This window comes from Chionomys nivalis, chromosome 3 (genome assembly GCF_950005125.1).
Source record: "Chionomys nivalis chromosome 3, mChiNiv1.1, whole genome shotgun sequence".
Classification (NCBI taxonomy): domain Eukaryota; kingdom Metazoa; phylum Chordata; class Mammalia; order Rodentia; family Cricetidae; genus Chionomys; species Chionomys nivalis.
This window is the reverse complement of record NC_080088.1, coordinates 63914219-63931730: the sequence shown is the minus strand read 5'-3', so window position 1 is coordinate 63931730 and position 17512 is coordinate 63914219. Positions and strand designations below refer to the sequence as shown.

Below are 17512 nucleotides of genomic sequence, written 5' to 3'. Positions count from 1 at the left end.
CAAAGCGAGACCTGTCTCTCTCTTGAATCTTGACCTTGCTTTTGATCAGCTGAATAATACCAACGATAAAGAGGCTTGGAAACAGCACGGTGGCCTAGTTATGTTTTACCTGGGAAAGGCAAACAGGCATGAGTTACTTTAATTCCCTTCAGCACATCTGCTAACAGGCTGACTGAACATTCAGGACAAGCCTCAGAATAAACATGCCTGCCCGGATTTCAAGGGCCGGTCCTCAGTATAGAACTCAGCGAATGAAAGAAGAGTCATAAAACTATAGACCCAGTCCTGGCTCGTGGTCTGTCTGTAGCTTACTCAGTCAAGGGTTAGCTCCTGTTGCTGCTTTTTTGGTTTTGGCCTTGAGACATGGCCTTATTGGACAACCCAGCCTGGCTTAGAAGTCACTGCACAGCTTGGGGTCTCGGTCTTCAGTGTCTCAGCCTCCCTGCCACTAAGATGCGTGCCACCACACCTGGCCTGTGATTCCTGAGTTGGTTCAGCCGTGGAAAGAGCATCCACTCCAGAGGACATGCCTTTGGCAAATTCTTGCTTCTCTCTTAAATTAACATTCACCACAAGGTCTGTAATCATGGTAAAGTCGGCATAGATAACCCAGGAATATTAATATACTTTTTACTTAGAATAACTAATAAAGAATAATTACAGGTTACCATGATATTTTTATTTCCATTATCTCATTTGATTATAAACAGACTTTTGAAATGGGTAGAAGTTAATTTTTAAATTTATTATTAATATCATTATTATCATTATCATTATTATTATTTTGAGACAAGGTCTTGCTATGAAGATCAGGGTGGACTTGAAGTTACTCCGATTGTTCTGCCTCTACCTAGTGTTAGGAATACAGCCATGGGCCACAGCACCCAGCTTTGGACAGAGATAATTATTTTATTTACAGGTTAGGAAATTAAGGCCAGAGAGGTGTTATTGGGTTAGAGTCACAGCGTCAGAGATAGTCATGACCTTCTTACTGGTCACAGATTTTTTTTTTCTGATGCAGAAGCTAGATGGGATGAGGGGGGCTCACTCAGCCCTTAGTAAGCGGACCAGAACTAACACGCAAAGGGCATTTTCTTACGGGTGAGATCCAAACCATGGGCCATTTGATCAGCGACTCAAGTTTAGTTGTTACTGGGGAGTGAGAACTGACCACCCTCTATGCTCTGGGTTCAGGTCTGGCCCAAGCCTTTAACAAGAGCTTCTTTCTAGCCCATAATTATCCAATTTAAAGCAATATTAGAGACACAGAACCCTGAGGGTGGAATTTTAACAACCGAGAGTCGGCCATTCCCTCTGGGGAGAAATACAGAGAAATCAAATAGAGGGGAGGTGGTGGTTCTAGGAGTCTGAGCCAAGGCAGAGGGTTCTAGATGGGCTCCTGTCCCTTAGTACCCCCCTTTCACACCCCACCTCAGCCACCCACAGAAGACAGTGACCACTTCATTCCCATGACCTCACCCCACTGTCCTGACACAACTCTGTCCTTTCTAAATCTAAATAGGTTCTCCTATGGCCAGGGCATGGTGCTAGGCGTGGAAGAATAGGGGACTCATCAAAGAGTCCTGCCTGCCTGGAAGAGTCTGTGGCTCTGGGAAGGGAAAACCAGATATATACAGAGCCAGTCAGGATTCCCCACGGTAAGTATTCCATCAATAAAATTAAGTGCCCAGCACCATATCATTAAACAAGGAAAGAGAGGGTCTGGGGTGTGACACTTAGCAGGGAACAGGGCAGTAGTGATACACAGAGAGGGGAGAGAGACTTGTGATTGGGAATAAGGCATTTCTAGGCGTAGGAATGTCATGGGGACATAAGCTGAAGCATGGCTGATCAGAGAGGTATGCTGGGGTTAACTAAGCATGTATGTGTGTGTGTGTGTTTTGTGTGGTGTGTATGTGTGTAGATAAGAGAGGTATACAGGGGTCAGGTCATCAAAAGCTCGTGTATTTATTAACTTTGATAGCTCATTGATTACATTGAGCTTAGATGAGTCTCAGAATGGATGGCGCTGCAGCACGATATGACGACCGAGTATGTGCCGATGGGACTGTGGAAGAGGGATGGGAGCAAAGAGGATCTGGAGAGGAGGAGGAGAGCCTCTTGCAATAGTCAGGCAACAGTGAGGAAGGCTGAGACCGAAGGAGAGATACTGTGGGAGAGAGGACACATCCCAAGGATATTTCCTAACAGTCAAGCAGACAAAAGGAAGGAAGAGGTATTGGAAACAGAGGTGGAAGAACAGACCACACTTCTTTCCCCATTCTGTATTCAGGGATGTGAGGTTGGCAACTGGTCAAATCATGGATGCTAGAAATAGTAACAATACAAAAATAAAGAATGATTTCTCCCTCATGCTCGTAGTTTGATGCCAACTTGGCACAGGCTCGAGTCATTTAAGACGAAGCAGCCTCAACTGAGAAAATATTCCCACCAGACAGACTAGCCTGTGGCACATTTTCTTGACTGATGATGGATGTGTGTGTACTGCTACCCCTGGGAAGGTGGGTGGTCCTGGGTGCTGTAAGAGAGACTGAGTAAGCCATGAGGAGCAAGCCAGTAGGCAGCACATCTCCATGTCTTCTGCATCAGCTGCTGCCTCCAGGTTCCTCAGTTCCTGCCTTGATTTCCCTCAGCGATGGACTGCAAGGTAGAACTATAAGCTGAAATAAACCCTTTCCTTCCCAGGTTGCTTATGTCATGATCTATAATGTAATAATGAAAACCCTGACCCTTATAGAAATCTGGTTAACACACCATTAACAGCACGCCTCTGCCAGCTCCCCGAAGCAGCTCCTACCATGGGTTGTTCACAGTGCAGTGCCTTCATGCTCCAGAGGCACAGGGTGGACCTGGGACAAGGAAGAGAGGAGTGAAGACGATGGATGGGGTGGAGTAGGGGAAGGTATTACTAGTGGATTAATCAGTGGGCACAAAGGCACACCTTTCCAGATACCTTGGCGTGGAGCAGGAACATAAGCGATACTCAACAGTCATTCAGGGGCTGCTGTTACAGGGACCTAAGTCAGGTCCTTATGACTTGCTAGACTACATGCACAAGTGAAGTACACTTCGGATATCTGCACGGCCCGGGGGCATCATGAAAGAGCCTTTCCGCACCAGGAGTCCATTCTTCGGCAGGACATTCTCTCAGATCAGTTGCAATGGTTTATCAGTTACCTTGAGACTGATCCTCAAGCTGACCTAGAATGTTGTTTACCAAGGGAGTAAACTGAGTCCCAGAGAACGTTTTGAAGATTTTTTGAAGATTGCATTTCCAGTTAAGAGACCTAGGTCACTTGCTGAAGTTGGAACCGTGATAAATTTTCTCCTATTAAAACAAACAGACAAACAGCAGCCACAGCGACAAACAGCTAAAAATCTTTCAAGTAGCTAAGATGACCGCTTAGATATTTACTACCTCATGATTCCTGTCAACTGGAAATTCAGAACTGACTCACCCAGGTGGACATGGTTTGGAATCTCCATGGAACTGCAGTCAGAGTGCCAACGGGGTCCACGATCATGCGAGTGAGGGCGGTAGGCTTGTTTCCCACGGAGCTTGCTTGTGCAGTTGGCAAATTAGTGCTGGCTGAGGGATGCTGACACAGCACTCACTGCCTATGGACGAGGCTGCTGGAGTGTCCTCGTGACCCAACGACCGGCTCCCCACAAGCGATAATCCAAGAGAGATTAAGACGGACCAACTCTTGAATGTCTTTCAAGGCCTAGCGTCAAAAGACATCTATCAGCATTTCCGTGCCGTGAAAATGATGATACAAGAGTCATAGGAGGCGCAGGAGGAAGTAACGCAAAAGGCAGAGATCATCAGGCGCCATCTATGGTATCAGCTCTCACACAGCCCAACACGGGCGATGAGCTAAGATAACAAGACTCCTGAAGACAGAGGACACGGCTCTGCTGTTCGGGAGGTCGGGATCCTTTTTCATCTGCCAGACTGAGCTGTCGCCTGGTTGTCTGCAGTGGGTGGTGATGAGGGGTCACCTGTGAAGTACAGTGTAGCCAGAACTCCATATCTGCAATCCATCCAGGAAGAGGACCAATCACAGGTTAAAAATTATGCCAGTATTAAACATGTACACATGTATTATTCTATAAACAACACAACAGTTGTCTACATAGAACTGACATTGTAGTGGGCATTCTAGGTTTCCCAGAGATGGTTTAAAGCCCCACGATGATATATGCCTGTTTACATGCAAATATGGTGCTGTTACAAATAAGAACATCTGTGGATTTGGGTACCCAGAAAGGAGCAGGCTATTTCCCTCAGATAGCGAGGGATGACTGTTCAGAGGCTAGTTACGTTCGTTGTCTATAGTTTAGAAAAGACAGTATGATAGAGTACCCCAAATTTGTGTTTATTTGTGCTTCAGTGAAGCACCGTGACCTCTGGCCCTCCTGGGAAGGCAACTGGGCATGCTGGGCTCCAGATGAGTCTCTCCTGGCTGGAAGCTCAGTTCTTCTACTTACCAACAGAGGAACTTGGACTTGATACTAAATCCCTTTTATGCCTCAGTTTCCTGCCCATTCCCAGGGAAATGATGGCAGTCTTCAGTTCATAGGGCTGGAAGGATTCAATTAGGTAGGGCAGGGAAAGCACCGATAACGGCACTCCTTGGCACTCGACTGCTTGATGTAAATGACAGGTTTTACTACAGTGTGGCCACCAAGTCTGGAAACATAGATATTATGTTGCCATGCATCATAATGTGATATCAAAACCCATCTATTATATTTCAGCCTGTATTTCTAGACTTGGTAGCCCGAATCAGTCTCCTGCTCTTGGGTACCCATGCACTTCACCATGTCTGTTGGTCCTTCAGTTGTAATCCGGTTGGCTGATCTGGGATGGAGTTTTGAGCCCTCATTAGAGAGGCAAAGACCTTCATTACACTAATGCCGGCCTAGCCCTGAAGCTTCCCCAGATGGAAGGTGCTGTTAATGCTGTTCTCAAGCACATTGCTCATCCTTCTGGGGCCTTTTATTACACGGACACGCAGGACAGAACAGATGTCCCCGTGCTACTAAGTTGGTTTTGTGAACTGTAGTAGCCAACCGCATAATGGCACAGCTATACCTTACCCAAAGGAACCAGGGTACCAGACATCACACCAACTATAAGGACAACCAGGGAAAGGGATGCTTCAGAGAGCGAAGACTTGGGGATGGATAGACATACCCCACATTAAGAAACATAACATGGAACGTGGCAGTGGTGGCATAACGCCTTTAATCCCAGTACTTGGGAGGCAGAGGCAGGCGAATCTCTGAGTTCGAGGCCAGCCTGGTCTACAGAGCAAGTTCCAGGACAGTCAGGGTTACTCAGAGAAACCCTGCCCCCACCAAACAAAAAGAAAAACAAAAGAAACACACATCTGAGCACTCAAAATGTGGAGCCTAGAAAATGATAGCTTGGGTGATGTTAAAATTATACTTTAAAATAACTCATTCCATATAACTTACCAGAAGTTTCTATAAATGCACAGCTCTCAGGATTGCTTTTTGTTTGTTTGTTTTTCTTTCTTATTTCTTGAATATGACTCAGATCTTTCTGGAGGATGCCTATTACTTAGGATGGGTTTCCCAAAATGTGCTACAACACAGACTCCACAGAGGGTTACTGGCATTAAATTAAAAGCTTTAGTGACCAAGTGAGCTTGGGAAACCCTGGTCTGAACACAGTTTCTTTTTTTTGCAAGCCTTTTTCAATGCTAGTATACCTTCCGGTTCCTTATGAGTGTAATAAAACTGACTGTGTTCCCCGGATTTAGTTGACCTACAAACCTTGTCCGGGGCGCATTTCAGATGATGTAGTTACTGGAAAATAGATTTAAGAAAACACAGATTTAATCATTTGAAACCTACTTTATCTTCTGCCTATGACATCTACTTATTTCTGACATTATCACACTACTGAGATGTGACCCCAGTCCAATTCATGTGATTCCTGAGGGAGCTGGTGTTTTTTCTTCTATTTCATGTGTGTGTGTGTTATGTATGTGTTCACATGAGTGTGGATAACACGTTTATCTAATTATTCTTTATCAATAAAAAATCGGGAGTGAAATATCTGGGTAAGAAACTGAATTATCAGAGAATTGGTGAAGAAGTGACCAGTGATCTCCTATCTCTTCCGTTCCTCCATCCCAAAAAAAACAAAAAACAAAAAACTGAGATCTTCTCTAAGCCCTGCCTTACTACATCCTGTCACTCTGTCCTCAGTCCTCCAAAACCTCTATGGTTAATTTTGGTCAGCTAGTGGCTAGCTCCGCCCTCTGATTGAAAGCAGGCTTTATTATCAGAATGCCATCAAAATATCACACAACATGCAGATGCACATGTGTGTCTGTGGAGAAACCTTTCATCTGTCTTCCACAACATCCTTTGATGCAGGGCTCTTAAACCCGGAGCTAGTCAATATGACTGGCTAGGCTTGCTTGGAAGGTCCCATCTCTGCCTTCTAAAGCTGACCGCTCAAGGTGGGACCACTTCACAGTTATGTGGGTTTGGGAGATTTGAACTCTGGTCCCCTTGCTTGAGCAGCAAGCCCTTTAATAGCAGAGCCATGCCCCCAACCCAGAGCAAACGTTTTTGATGTCCTACCCTTGACTCAAACTACCCCCGTTACTCTTCGGTGGTGATAGCAGACCTGGGTTGGGCTACTAAGTCCTTTCTCTGGAATTTTAAAATTAGCAACCAGTAATTCTCTCATGGTTTCGACTGTAAAATGTAACATGTTGTCTACTTTTCACCACCCCTACTCTGAATCGAGGCTGGGAGTCCCAACAGGCAGAGAAGAGGAGAATCCAAATGTGAAGGAGTATATGGTTCTAGCTGTTCCGCACGCCTTCCTTCATCCCCACCCCTATGCAGTTTTGATAAGATCTCCTGTGTTATTTAGAGTTTTGTCTGTGGATCAAGGCTGTTTCCCTAAATGGAGGCCCACACCGTTGAGATGTCAAAGGCATTTTATTTTTCTAGCAACATGTTCTTTTTTTTTTAAATTAAAGTCCTGGAATACAATGGGTCTGAGTACTAACAATACTAAAACCTGGGTCTTTCAGCACAAACAGTTGGAGAGAGAGTTTTATGAGAAACTCATGTAGGCCTGGTGTGCGGTTGTACAAGGCAGTGTTCTGCTCCACCATGCCAGCAGGTGCAATTCATACAGAAGGAAAGGTTTCCCATGCCCCAGCTGTGCAATATGCCATCTTTCCAAAGTAAGTCCTAGCCTCATTGCTAGTAAGCATCCAGAAAAAGTATTACTTTTTTTTCCTGCTTAAATTTGCCAGTATCTTTTTGGTCGCTATTATTGGTCAATCTGAAGAATGTTAAGCCATATGCCATCTACTGTCCCAGTGGCCTGTTCCAACTGTCCCTCCTAGAGGAGTCTCGTCGTGAGGGTGCCTTTCCCACAGAAGGAGACATCTATTTCACTGTCCTATTTGTTCTCATGGAAGGAAGCAGCTTCATGCAAACAGCTTGGGAGGAAGCCAGGCATTTTTCTCCAGGGGTGAACCAACATCTAAAGATTTCCTCTCCACATCTGAGCCACAATGTAGAGTTCTCCCAATTCGCCGGTGGGTGGAAGTGGGTCAGCCATCTATTCTTGTCCTGCCTTGCTGTCTTATTCAGTGATGAGATACTGAACAAAAACAATTTAGGAAGGAAAGGGTTTATTTCACCTTACAGGTTACAACTCCTCGTGGAGGCTTCTCAGTACAAGATCTCATAGCAGGAACATGGAGGCAGCAGCTGAAGCTGAACCACGGAGGAACAGTGCTTACTGGCTCGCTTCCCATGGCATGTCCAGTCTGCTTTCATAAACAACCCCGGACCACCTGCCTAGGGGTGGCACTGCCCATAGTGGGCTGGGTCTTCCTCATCCACCATTAGAAAATGCCCCACAGACATGCCCATGGGCAAATCTGATGGAAGGAATTCCTCAGTTGAGGTTCCTGCTTCCCAGACTCCAATTTGCATCAAGTTGACATGAGTTAGTCAGCAAAATTTTGTAGACTTAAGAGATGGGTCTGCCACATGGACCACTTTTTAGAACACCTTAGTCCTAGACATCAAAGTTTTAATATTACCTTCTGAGAATTATAAGTTAGTATCTGGAAGGCCATCAAAGATTTGCACTCAATACTCCCTCTAGTTTATCAGTAGAAACAAAAAGTAGCCATAGTCTGAATATTCCATGTATAGAAATAGTTAACTAGGTAAAAACAGAAACCTAAAATTGAACAGTTATCCGAAGTCATTAAAAATTACAGTTACACGCCAGGTGGTGGTAACATGCACTTTTAATCCCAGCACTTGGGAGGAAGAGGCAGGCAGATCTCTGAGTTTGAAAAATAAAACAACAACAACAACAAAAGATCAATGTGCAATATATCAAGTATGTAAGGGGAAACACCTAGAGGAATGGGCTGACGCGTGACTGGAAAACATCTCTGACTGATGACATCCTGGAGCCGTGGTGGCTCACACCTGTAATCCCAGCACACGGGGAGTAGAAACAGGAGGATCAAAAGTTTCAGGCCATCCCAGCACTCAGGAGGCAGAGACAGGCGGATCTCTGTGAGTTCAAGGCCAGCCTGGTCTACAGAGCGAGTTCCAGGACAGGCTCCAAAGCTATAGAGAAATCCTGTCTCAAGAAACCTAAAACAAAGTTCCAGGCCAATCTGGGATGCTCGACAATGTATCTCAACCCCTTCCTCCATCCCCCCCATTAAAATTTCTAAAATGTACATGAAGAACTCATAATACTTTAATAGTAATGGAAAAATTAAGTTATACACTCCTAAAAGAAATTTAAAAGAAAAAGAAATGTAGTTGTCTTTTTTTTCCTCTTTGGGGGCCCACCACCCAGGTCCCAAATAAACATACAGAATCTTTTTCTTACTTATGAATGCCCAGCCTTAGCTTGACTTATTTCTAGCCAGCTTTTCTTAACTTATCCCATCTACCTTTTGCCTCTGGGCTTTTCCCTTTCTCTATTCTATTTACCTTTCTTTCCTTCCTACTCGGTGGCTGGTTGTGTGGCTGGGTGGCTGTCCCTGGTGTCCTCCTTTCCTCCCTTTCTTACTTTTTTCCCTTCTCCTTTTTTCTCCTTCTAGTAATTCTTTCTACCTGGCAGCTCTGCCTATCCCTCTCCTACCTGGCTATTGGCTGGTCCACTCTCTATTAGACTCTCTATTAGATGTGTTAGGCAGGCAAAGTAACACAGCTTTACGAAGTTAAGCAAATGCAACATAAAAGAACGCAACACATCTTTGCGTCATTAAATACATATTTCACAGCATAAATGAATGTATCATATATACAACTAATATTCCACAGCATGGATGAATGTAACACATCTTCAACTAATATTCCATGACAAAGAAAGGCAGAGCAGTGGCCTATTTTAGATTGGGCCTGGTAGTCTGAGTTCTGTGGCTTGACTTATGTACTTTTATGATATAAAATGTGTTGTTTTAATATAGTGGTATATCTCCAGGAGACCTGGGTCAGATATGGCTGATCCATGCACATAAGCACACACAGCCTCCTTATCCATGAGGGCCTGAGTCTATCAGCCTCCTGCCAGTAGGCAGCAGGTCATGGAGTCCATAACCTGGACTCCCGAGGTGAGCACACCTGAGGAACACCTGTGACAGCAGGGAACAGGCAAGACACTAACAATGGGCTCACTGTTACAGTCCCCAGAACACAGCAATTCTACTCCTAGGTACAGAACCAGAATTCACAGTACACATATGAATATTCATTATGACATCATTTATTACAGCAAAAAACTGGCAAGACATTGGGAAAATTTCATATTTGTCAAAAGGAGGGTGTACACATACATTTTGGTATTTTTATATGGTGGAATGCATAAGTGAACTGGCATTGGCGTGGATACGTCCCAGAGCAAGACTTAGGCAAAAAACTAAGGAGCAATTTGGTTTCATTAATATCACTTATTATACAATATTTTATATCATTATGCTTTTCTTATACAAATATATTATTTTCATTTATAAATACACGAATTCCTATCAGGCTTTCAGGATGACTCCACTAAGTTAAAAACACTGTACTACTATCGACAACTTATGGGCCTCTGCAGAGGCGGTACTTGTAAATGCCTATGCATGTAAACAAGAGGCTTGGAATTTCTGAGAGCTGTTTCCTATGTGGATAGAGGAAGGGAAAGAACAAAAGGAACTCACACCCTTCAATGGGCTTAAAGTCTGGACTGAAGAAGAGGTGAAGGAAGTCCAGTACCTTTCAGCATCCACCTCTCTTTGCTTCCCGTGATGTAATACAACCAGTTGGTTCAAGCTCCTGCTGCCATGCCTTCCCCATCGTGATGAACTGAATGACCACACCGTGATGGACTGACCCCACCGTGATGGACTGACCCCACCCTGATGGACTGACCACACCCTGATGGACTGACCACACCCTGATGGACTGACCCCACCCTGATGGACTGACCACACCCTGATGGACTGACTACCCCCTGATGGACTGACCCCACCCTGATGGACTGACTACCCCCTGATGGACTGACTACACCCTGATGGACTGACCCCACCATGATGGACTGACCCCACCCTGATGGACTGACCTCACCCTGATGGACTGACCACACCCTGATGGACTGACCCCACCCTGATGGACTGACCACCCTCTGATGGACTGACTACATCCTGATGGACTGACCACACCCTGATGGACTGACTACCCCCTGATGGACTGACTACATCCTGATGGACTGACCACCCCCTGATGGACTGACTACATCCTGATGGACTGACCACACCCTACAATGGCAGGCTTCAGCTCAGGACCACCTTGGAACATGTGTCCTCATGACCTCTCCTGTGTCTGCTTTCTTGGGTTTGGTCTTACTGCTCCAGGGCTTGTGTCACACAGCAGGCTCATGCCTACCACTTGCATAAGTATGGGGAATCGATTGCCCAGCCTAAAAATCCTAAATTTTGTTTGATCTTTCTCAAGCTTACACAGCTTCAGTGCACAGAAACCTCTGCTTTCTGGGGTTTATTTTGCATTTACAAATTTGTCTCCTTCACCTTTCCCAATCTTTGTGAAAAAAAAAATGTGCTCAGTTCTGCTTAGCACCCAAATTCTGAGAAAATCTAAACTGTGTTGTCTCCCTGGTGCTCTTGCCTGGCATTGGCATCAGAAGAGTCGGCTCAGAATTCCAGTAGCAAATAGGAATGATTTGAGGCACACCATACCCCTCTCAGACCTGCCTTTCCTCCCCAGTAAAGGGCAACCACAACTCTACCTCTTCAGGTCAGTGTGTCATCGTGGTTGCAGAATACATACCTCGTTTACCAAATTTACAAGTTCAGGAACTATCTGACTGGGTTTGCCTCACACAAGGTAATACATTCATTTACGTTTCCTAGGGTCCAAATTGTGATTAATGTTTTAGACCTTGGGCTTGGGATGGTTTCTTCCCACTGCTCCTCTCTTGCAGGGATTCCTCTTCCAGACTACTCTAGGCTCCCAGATTCCTATAGTAGAAGCTGGGTCCCAGCCTGCCGCTTAAATGAGGCTTTCCAATGGTGCTCAATCTTGCAGACCCCAGAACCCCAGGAGAAAAAAAAGAAAGAAAGAAAGAGAAAGAAAGAAAGAAAGAAAGAAGAAAGAAAGAAAGAAAGACAGACAGACATGAGCGTAACAACACAGGCAACAAAACCTTCTCTCTTCTAGGCTCCAATGCATCTCTAGAAAATATAGCTGCACCCTAGGGGTAGCTTAGGAGTGGCACAGCATGTTACAACTTTCTCTTGAATTTCTCCCATCATCCTAACAAAGAGGAGAGTCAGCCAGGTGTGGTGGCGCATGTTTTAATCTCAGCACTCAGGAGGCAGATGCAGGTGGATCTCTGTGAAGTTTGAGACCAACATGGTCTACAAAGCTAGTTCAGGGCAGCAAAGGCTGTCCTGTCTCACAAGCAAAACAAGGAGGAGAGGCATCACATTTTCCTTGATTCCATTTCTCAAATTCTTTCTTGGAAATTGTTTTGTAATTAACAAGTTCTTTTCAGTTTTGCCTCTACTTTTACATTGGACAACTTGTGAGGCAGACATAACAGAAGTAACCACTATGCTGTCCTGAAGGGCAAATTAGGGTTTCCTCCCAGGGTTCTCATATTTACATCTATTTTCCTGGTCTTAGGACCTAGTTATCATCTTCCTGTCAAGGGGACTCACTGTTCAATTTCCATAGACAAAATCAAACCCAGCTATATATGGCCATAGCTTAGCTCTGAAGACTAAATGGGACGTTTCCTGTTAATTTGGGTTTATCTACATCCAAGAATCTATGATTGAATGTGGTTCAAGAAAATAATGTTTTAGCAATCTACATATTCAATGCAATGCCCATCAAAATTCCAGCAAAATTCTTCACAGACCTTGAAAGAACGGTACTCAACTTTATATGGAAAAACAAAAAACCGATGATAGCCAAAGCAATCTTGTACAATAAAAGAACTTCTGGAGGCATCACAATCCCTGACTTCAAACTCTACTATAGAGCTACCATACTGAAAACAGCCTGGTGTTGACATAAAAACAGACAGGAGGACCAATGGAACCGAATCGAAGACCTGGATATTAATCCACACACCTTCGAATGCCTGATTTTTAACAAAGAAGTTAAAAGTATAAAATGTAAAAAAGAAAGCATATTTAACAAATGATGCTGGCATAACTGGATATCAACATGTAGAAGAATGAAAATAGATTCATATCTATCACCATGCACAAAACTCAAGTCCAAATGAATCAAAGACCTCCACATAAAGCCAGACACATTGAACCTCATAGAAGAGAAAGTGGGAAGTACACTTGAACACATTGGCATAAGATACCACTTCCTAAATATAACCCTAGTAGCACAGACACTGAGAGAAACAGTTAGTAAATGGGACCTCCTGAAACTCAAAAGCTTCTGTAAAGCAAAGGACACGGTTAACAAGACAAAACAACAGCCTACAGAATGGGAAAAGATCTTCACCAACTCCACATCAGACAGAGGTCTGGTCTCAAAATATACAAAGAACTCAAGAAATTGGTCATCAAAAGAAAAACAATCCAATAAAAAATGGAGTACAGACCTAAACAAAGAACTCTCAACAGAGGAATCTAAAATGGCTGAAAGACACTTAAGGAAATATTCAACATTGTTAGTCATCAGAGAAATGCAAATCAAAACAACTCTGAGATTCTATCTTATACTTGTAAGAATGGTTAAAATAAAAAACACTGATGACAACTTATGCTGAAGAGGTTGTGGGAAAAAGAGAACACTCCTACATTGCTGGTGGGAGTGCAAGCTGGTACAGCCCCTTTGGATGTCAGTGTGGTGATTTCTCAGGAAATTAGGAAACAACCTTCCTCAAGACTGAGTAATACCACTTTTGGTTATATATCCAAAGGATGCTTAATGGTGCCACAAGGACATGTGCTCAACTATGTTCATATCAGCGTTGTTTGTCATAGCCAGAACCTGGAAACAACCTAAATGCCCCTCAACTGAAGAATGGATAAGGAAAATGTGGTACAGTTACACAATGGAGTACTACACAGCAGAAAAAAAAGACATCTTGAATTTTGTAGGAAAATGGATGGAGCTGGAAAGCATCATTTAAAGCCAGGTGGTGGTGGTGCACGCCTTTAATCCCAGCACTCAAGAGGCAGAGGCAGGTGAATCTCTGTGAGTTCGAGGCCAGCCTGGTCTACAAGAGCTAGTTCCAGGGCAAGCTCCAAAACCACAGAGAAACCCTGTCTCGAAAAACCAAAAAAAAAAAAAAAAAAAAAAATGAAAGCATCATTTTGAGTGAGGTAACCCAAACTCAGAAAGACAATTATCACATGTACTCACTCATAAGTGTTTTTTAAACATAAAGCAAAGAAAACCAGCCTACAAATCACAATCCCAGAGAACCTAGATAACAATGAAGACCCTAAGAGAGACATACATGGATCTAATCTACATGGAAAGTAGAAAAAGACAAGATCGCCTGAGTAATTGGGAACATGGGGTCCTTGGGAGAGGATTGAAGGAGAGGGGAGAGGCAGGGAGGGGCACAGAGAAAAATGAGCTCAATAAAATCAATAAACTTAAAAAAAAAGAAAATAATGCTTTTGTATTCTGCTGGTCTTGGCAAACACCATGCATTTGTGGTCCCTTCTGGAATCTTCCACATTAGCCCACTATCTTCCTCTTCTGCCTTCAGTGAGCTCTGTGGACTTCTCAGCAGTGCATGAGCTAGCAAATCTAGGGGCTGTGGTTTTCTGTTAGGCTAGTCTGCCCAAATCCAAACAACAGGTTTCTGGCTGATAGAGCAGAAGGAACTCCATCACAAAGCTGGCAATATTGGGAGGAGCTAAAGTTGCAGACAAGATCCATCTGATCAATAATATGTTGGACAAAGTCAATGAGATTATCATTGGTGGTGGAATGGCTTTTACCTTCCTTAAGGTGCTCAACAACATGGAGATCGGAACTTCTCTGTATGATGAAGAAGGAGTCAAGATTGTCAAAGATCTCATGGCTAAAGCTGAGAAAAATGGTGTGAAGATTACCTTGTCCATTGACTTTGTCACTGCTGACAAATTTGATGAGAATGCCAAGACTGGCAAAGCTACTGTGGCCTCTGGTATACTAGCTGTCTGGATGGGCCTGGACTGTGGTCCTGAGAGCAGCAAGAAATATGCTGAGGTTGTGGCTCGAGCCAAGCAGATTGTTTGGAATGAACCTAATGGGGTCTTTGAATGGGAAGCTTTGCCAGGGGAACCAAGTCCCTCATGTATGAGGTGGTAAAAGCCACTTCTAGGGGTTGCATCACTATCATAGGTGGTGGAGACACTGCCACTTGCTGTGCCAAATGGAATACAGAGGATAAAGTCAGCCATGTGAACACTGGGGGTGGTGTCAGTATAGAGCTCCTGGAAGGTAAAGTCCTTCCTGGGGTGGATACTCTCAGCAATGTTTAGTATCCTCCTGCCTATGGTTCCTCTGCACAACCCCTAAGTCAACTTGGTGTGTTTTCCGTATCTCCATTTGGTGTTAGTGCAAGATTCAGATAGTGACCGAGATGCAGCACCAGGAACCCTTAAACAGTTGTACAGCATCTCAGCTCGTCCTTCCTTCATCATCGGGATTTGTCTACATTCTTCAAGATCCCATTTAAATTCCATAGTGACTAAAGCCATTGTGCATTCTAGAGTGCATCTATTTATATTCTGCCTGTAAAAGAAAGTGAGTTATAAAAGCTTAGTCGTCTTTGAGTAGCCACTGGTTGGCTTTGTCACTGTTCATGACTCGGCATGGAAATAAGATGAAATTCCAGCTGTAGATTTGGAGAAGTTGATGATCTATTAATAAAGATGTCCACCGGGGAAAAAAAGATTTCAATTCTGGCAATGGCTTGGTCTATAAAAGGGTGAGATCAAGCATCATGAAGATGAGAGAGATTTTTGTATCTTGCTCTGAACCTACTTTTGGTCCCCTTTCCTTCACCTATTGCCTAACATCAACTATCAAGAATTCTAACCAGTTATTTAACCCCATATTTGATGAGGGCCTTCTATGTGGAGAATCCTGGAATGAGGAGAATCCTGGAATGAGATCTTGGGAAGAAAGAAATGAACCCAATATTGTTCTTACAAGAATGACCATCACTGCATACAGCTCCAGTAGAATCTGTCTTCTAGTCCAAATCCAAGGCAGGTGTCTTGGGGTTTCTATTGTTGTGAAGAGACACCATTGCGATTGGATAATGCTCTTGTACATTGTAAAGATTTGTCACTCATATTGGTTTAATAAATGCTGATTTACCAGTAGCCAGGTAGGAAATATACACAGGATGACCAGACTAAGAGAATTCTGGGAAGAGGGGAGGGTGAGAGACACAGTCACCAGCCAGATATAGAGAAAGTAGGATAAGAATGCCTCACTGTTAAAAGGTACCAAGTCACGTGGCTAAACGTAGACAATAATTACGGGTTAATTTAAGTTGTAAGAGCTAGTTAATAGTAAGCCTGAGCTAAGAGACCAAATAGTTTATCATTAGTATAAGCCTCTGTGTTTCTTTGGAACTGAATGGCTGCAGGACATGGCAGAACAGAAACTTCTGTTTATACACCATGATCACGGCCACACTTGCAAATAAAAACATTTAATTGGGGGGGGGTGACTCACAATTTCAGAGGTTCAGTTCATTATTATCATGGTGGGGAGCATGGTGGTGTGCAGGCACACACTATATCTTGTAGGTAACAGGAAATCAGGACAGGAACTCAAACAGGGCAGGATCCCAGAGGCAAGAGCTGATGCAGAGGCCATGGAGGGGTGCTGTTTACTGACTTGCTACCTATGGCTTGCTCAGCCCACCTTCTTCTAGAACCCAAAACCAACAGCCCGTGATGGTACCACCCACCATGGGCTTGGTCCTCCCCCACTGATCACTAAATGAGGAAATGTCTTACAGCTGGATCTGATCAAAGCATTTCCTCAACTGAGGCTCCTTCCTCTCCGATGATGTCAAGTTGACACACCCAGCCAGCCAGTACAGCAGGCATCACTAATCTGTCTGTCTATTAACTCCCAGTGTGTCTAAGTGTGACCTCTGAAGACCCAGACAACACTGGAGAGAACTGTCAGTCAGGGTGGTAAGGGCTGACACCTACTGAGCACTCACTGAGTGCTCTGTGCTTACCACATTTCCTGTTGGGTTACTTCCACAGGACTCTTGAAGATGCTGTCAAATCTTTATCTTATAGATGAGCAAACAGCCTTCGAGAAGCTCTAACTCTTGTTCTCCGAGGAGGGATCTAGGATTTGAACCCGGGGGGTCCAATGCAGAGTGCTGTGTGCTTACAACCTTTCCTGTGTTCTGTTTTCCACCTGCCGCCTTCTGCTTCTCTTAGCGCTGATCTGGCGTGGCTTGAGGGCAATGGGGATTTTGCATCCCCTCGCTGCTCTAGCTGCTCCCCTGGTGCTCCACAGCCAATGAGCGAGAGCCTCGTTTCACAGAAGGAAGCACATATGGGCTACGCCATCTCCAAGGTGACAGCTGAAATGATAGGGAGAAATGGAAGTGAATTCCCAGGCCCAGACCTCTAGATCAGCTCAGGAGCCCTGGGGACTTGGAGGAGTTTTATAAACGCCTCTTCTTAGCCCTCAAAGCCTAGCATGGTTTAGTTCTGTAAACACACCTGGACCTAAGAGCAAGGCAAACAACCAACCTGGGAACCTGCCTGATATTTTGTACAAAGGAGTTGTAGGGGAAGTGGAAGTGACTGGCGTGAAACAATTCACTGAATTTTCTGACCATCGGCCCAGCTCTGCACAGTGCTCTCTGGGCCACCTGCACTAATAGGTCCAAGGTTAAACAGGGAATAAAAAGCCCAAAGACGTTTCCGTCAATGTT

The 17512-nt window shown here is 44.3% G+C and overlaps 1 pseudogene; it reads left to right on the top strand.

Moving 5' to 3' along the window:
• Positions 1-2041: 2041 nt before the first annotated feature.
• LOC130871289 (phosphoglycerate kinase 1-like) lies at positions 2042-15074 on the top strand (annotated as a pseudogene).
• Positions 15075-17512: the final 2438 nt, after the last annotated feature.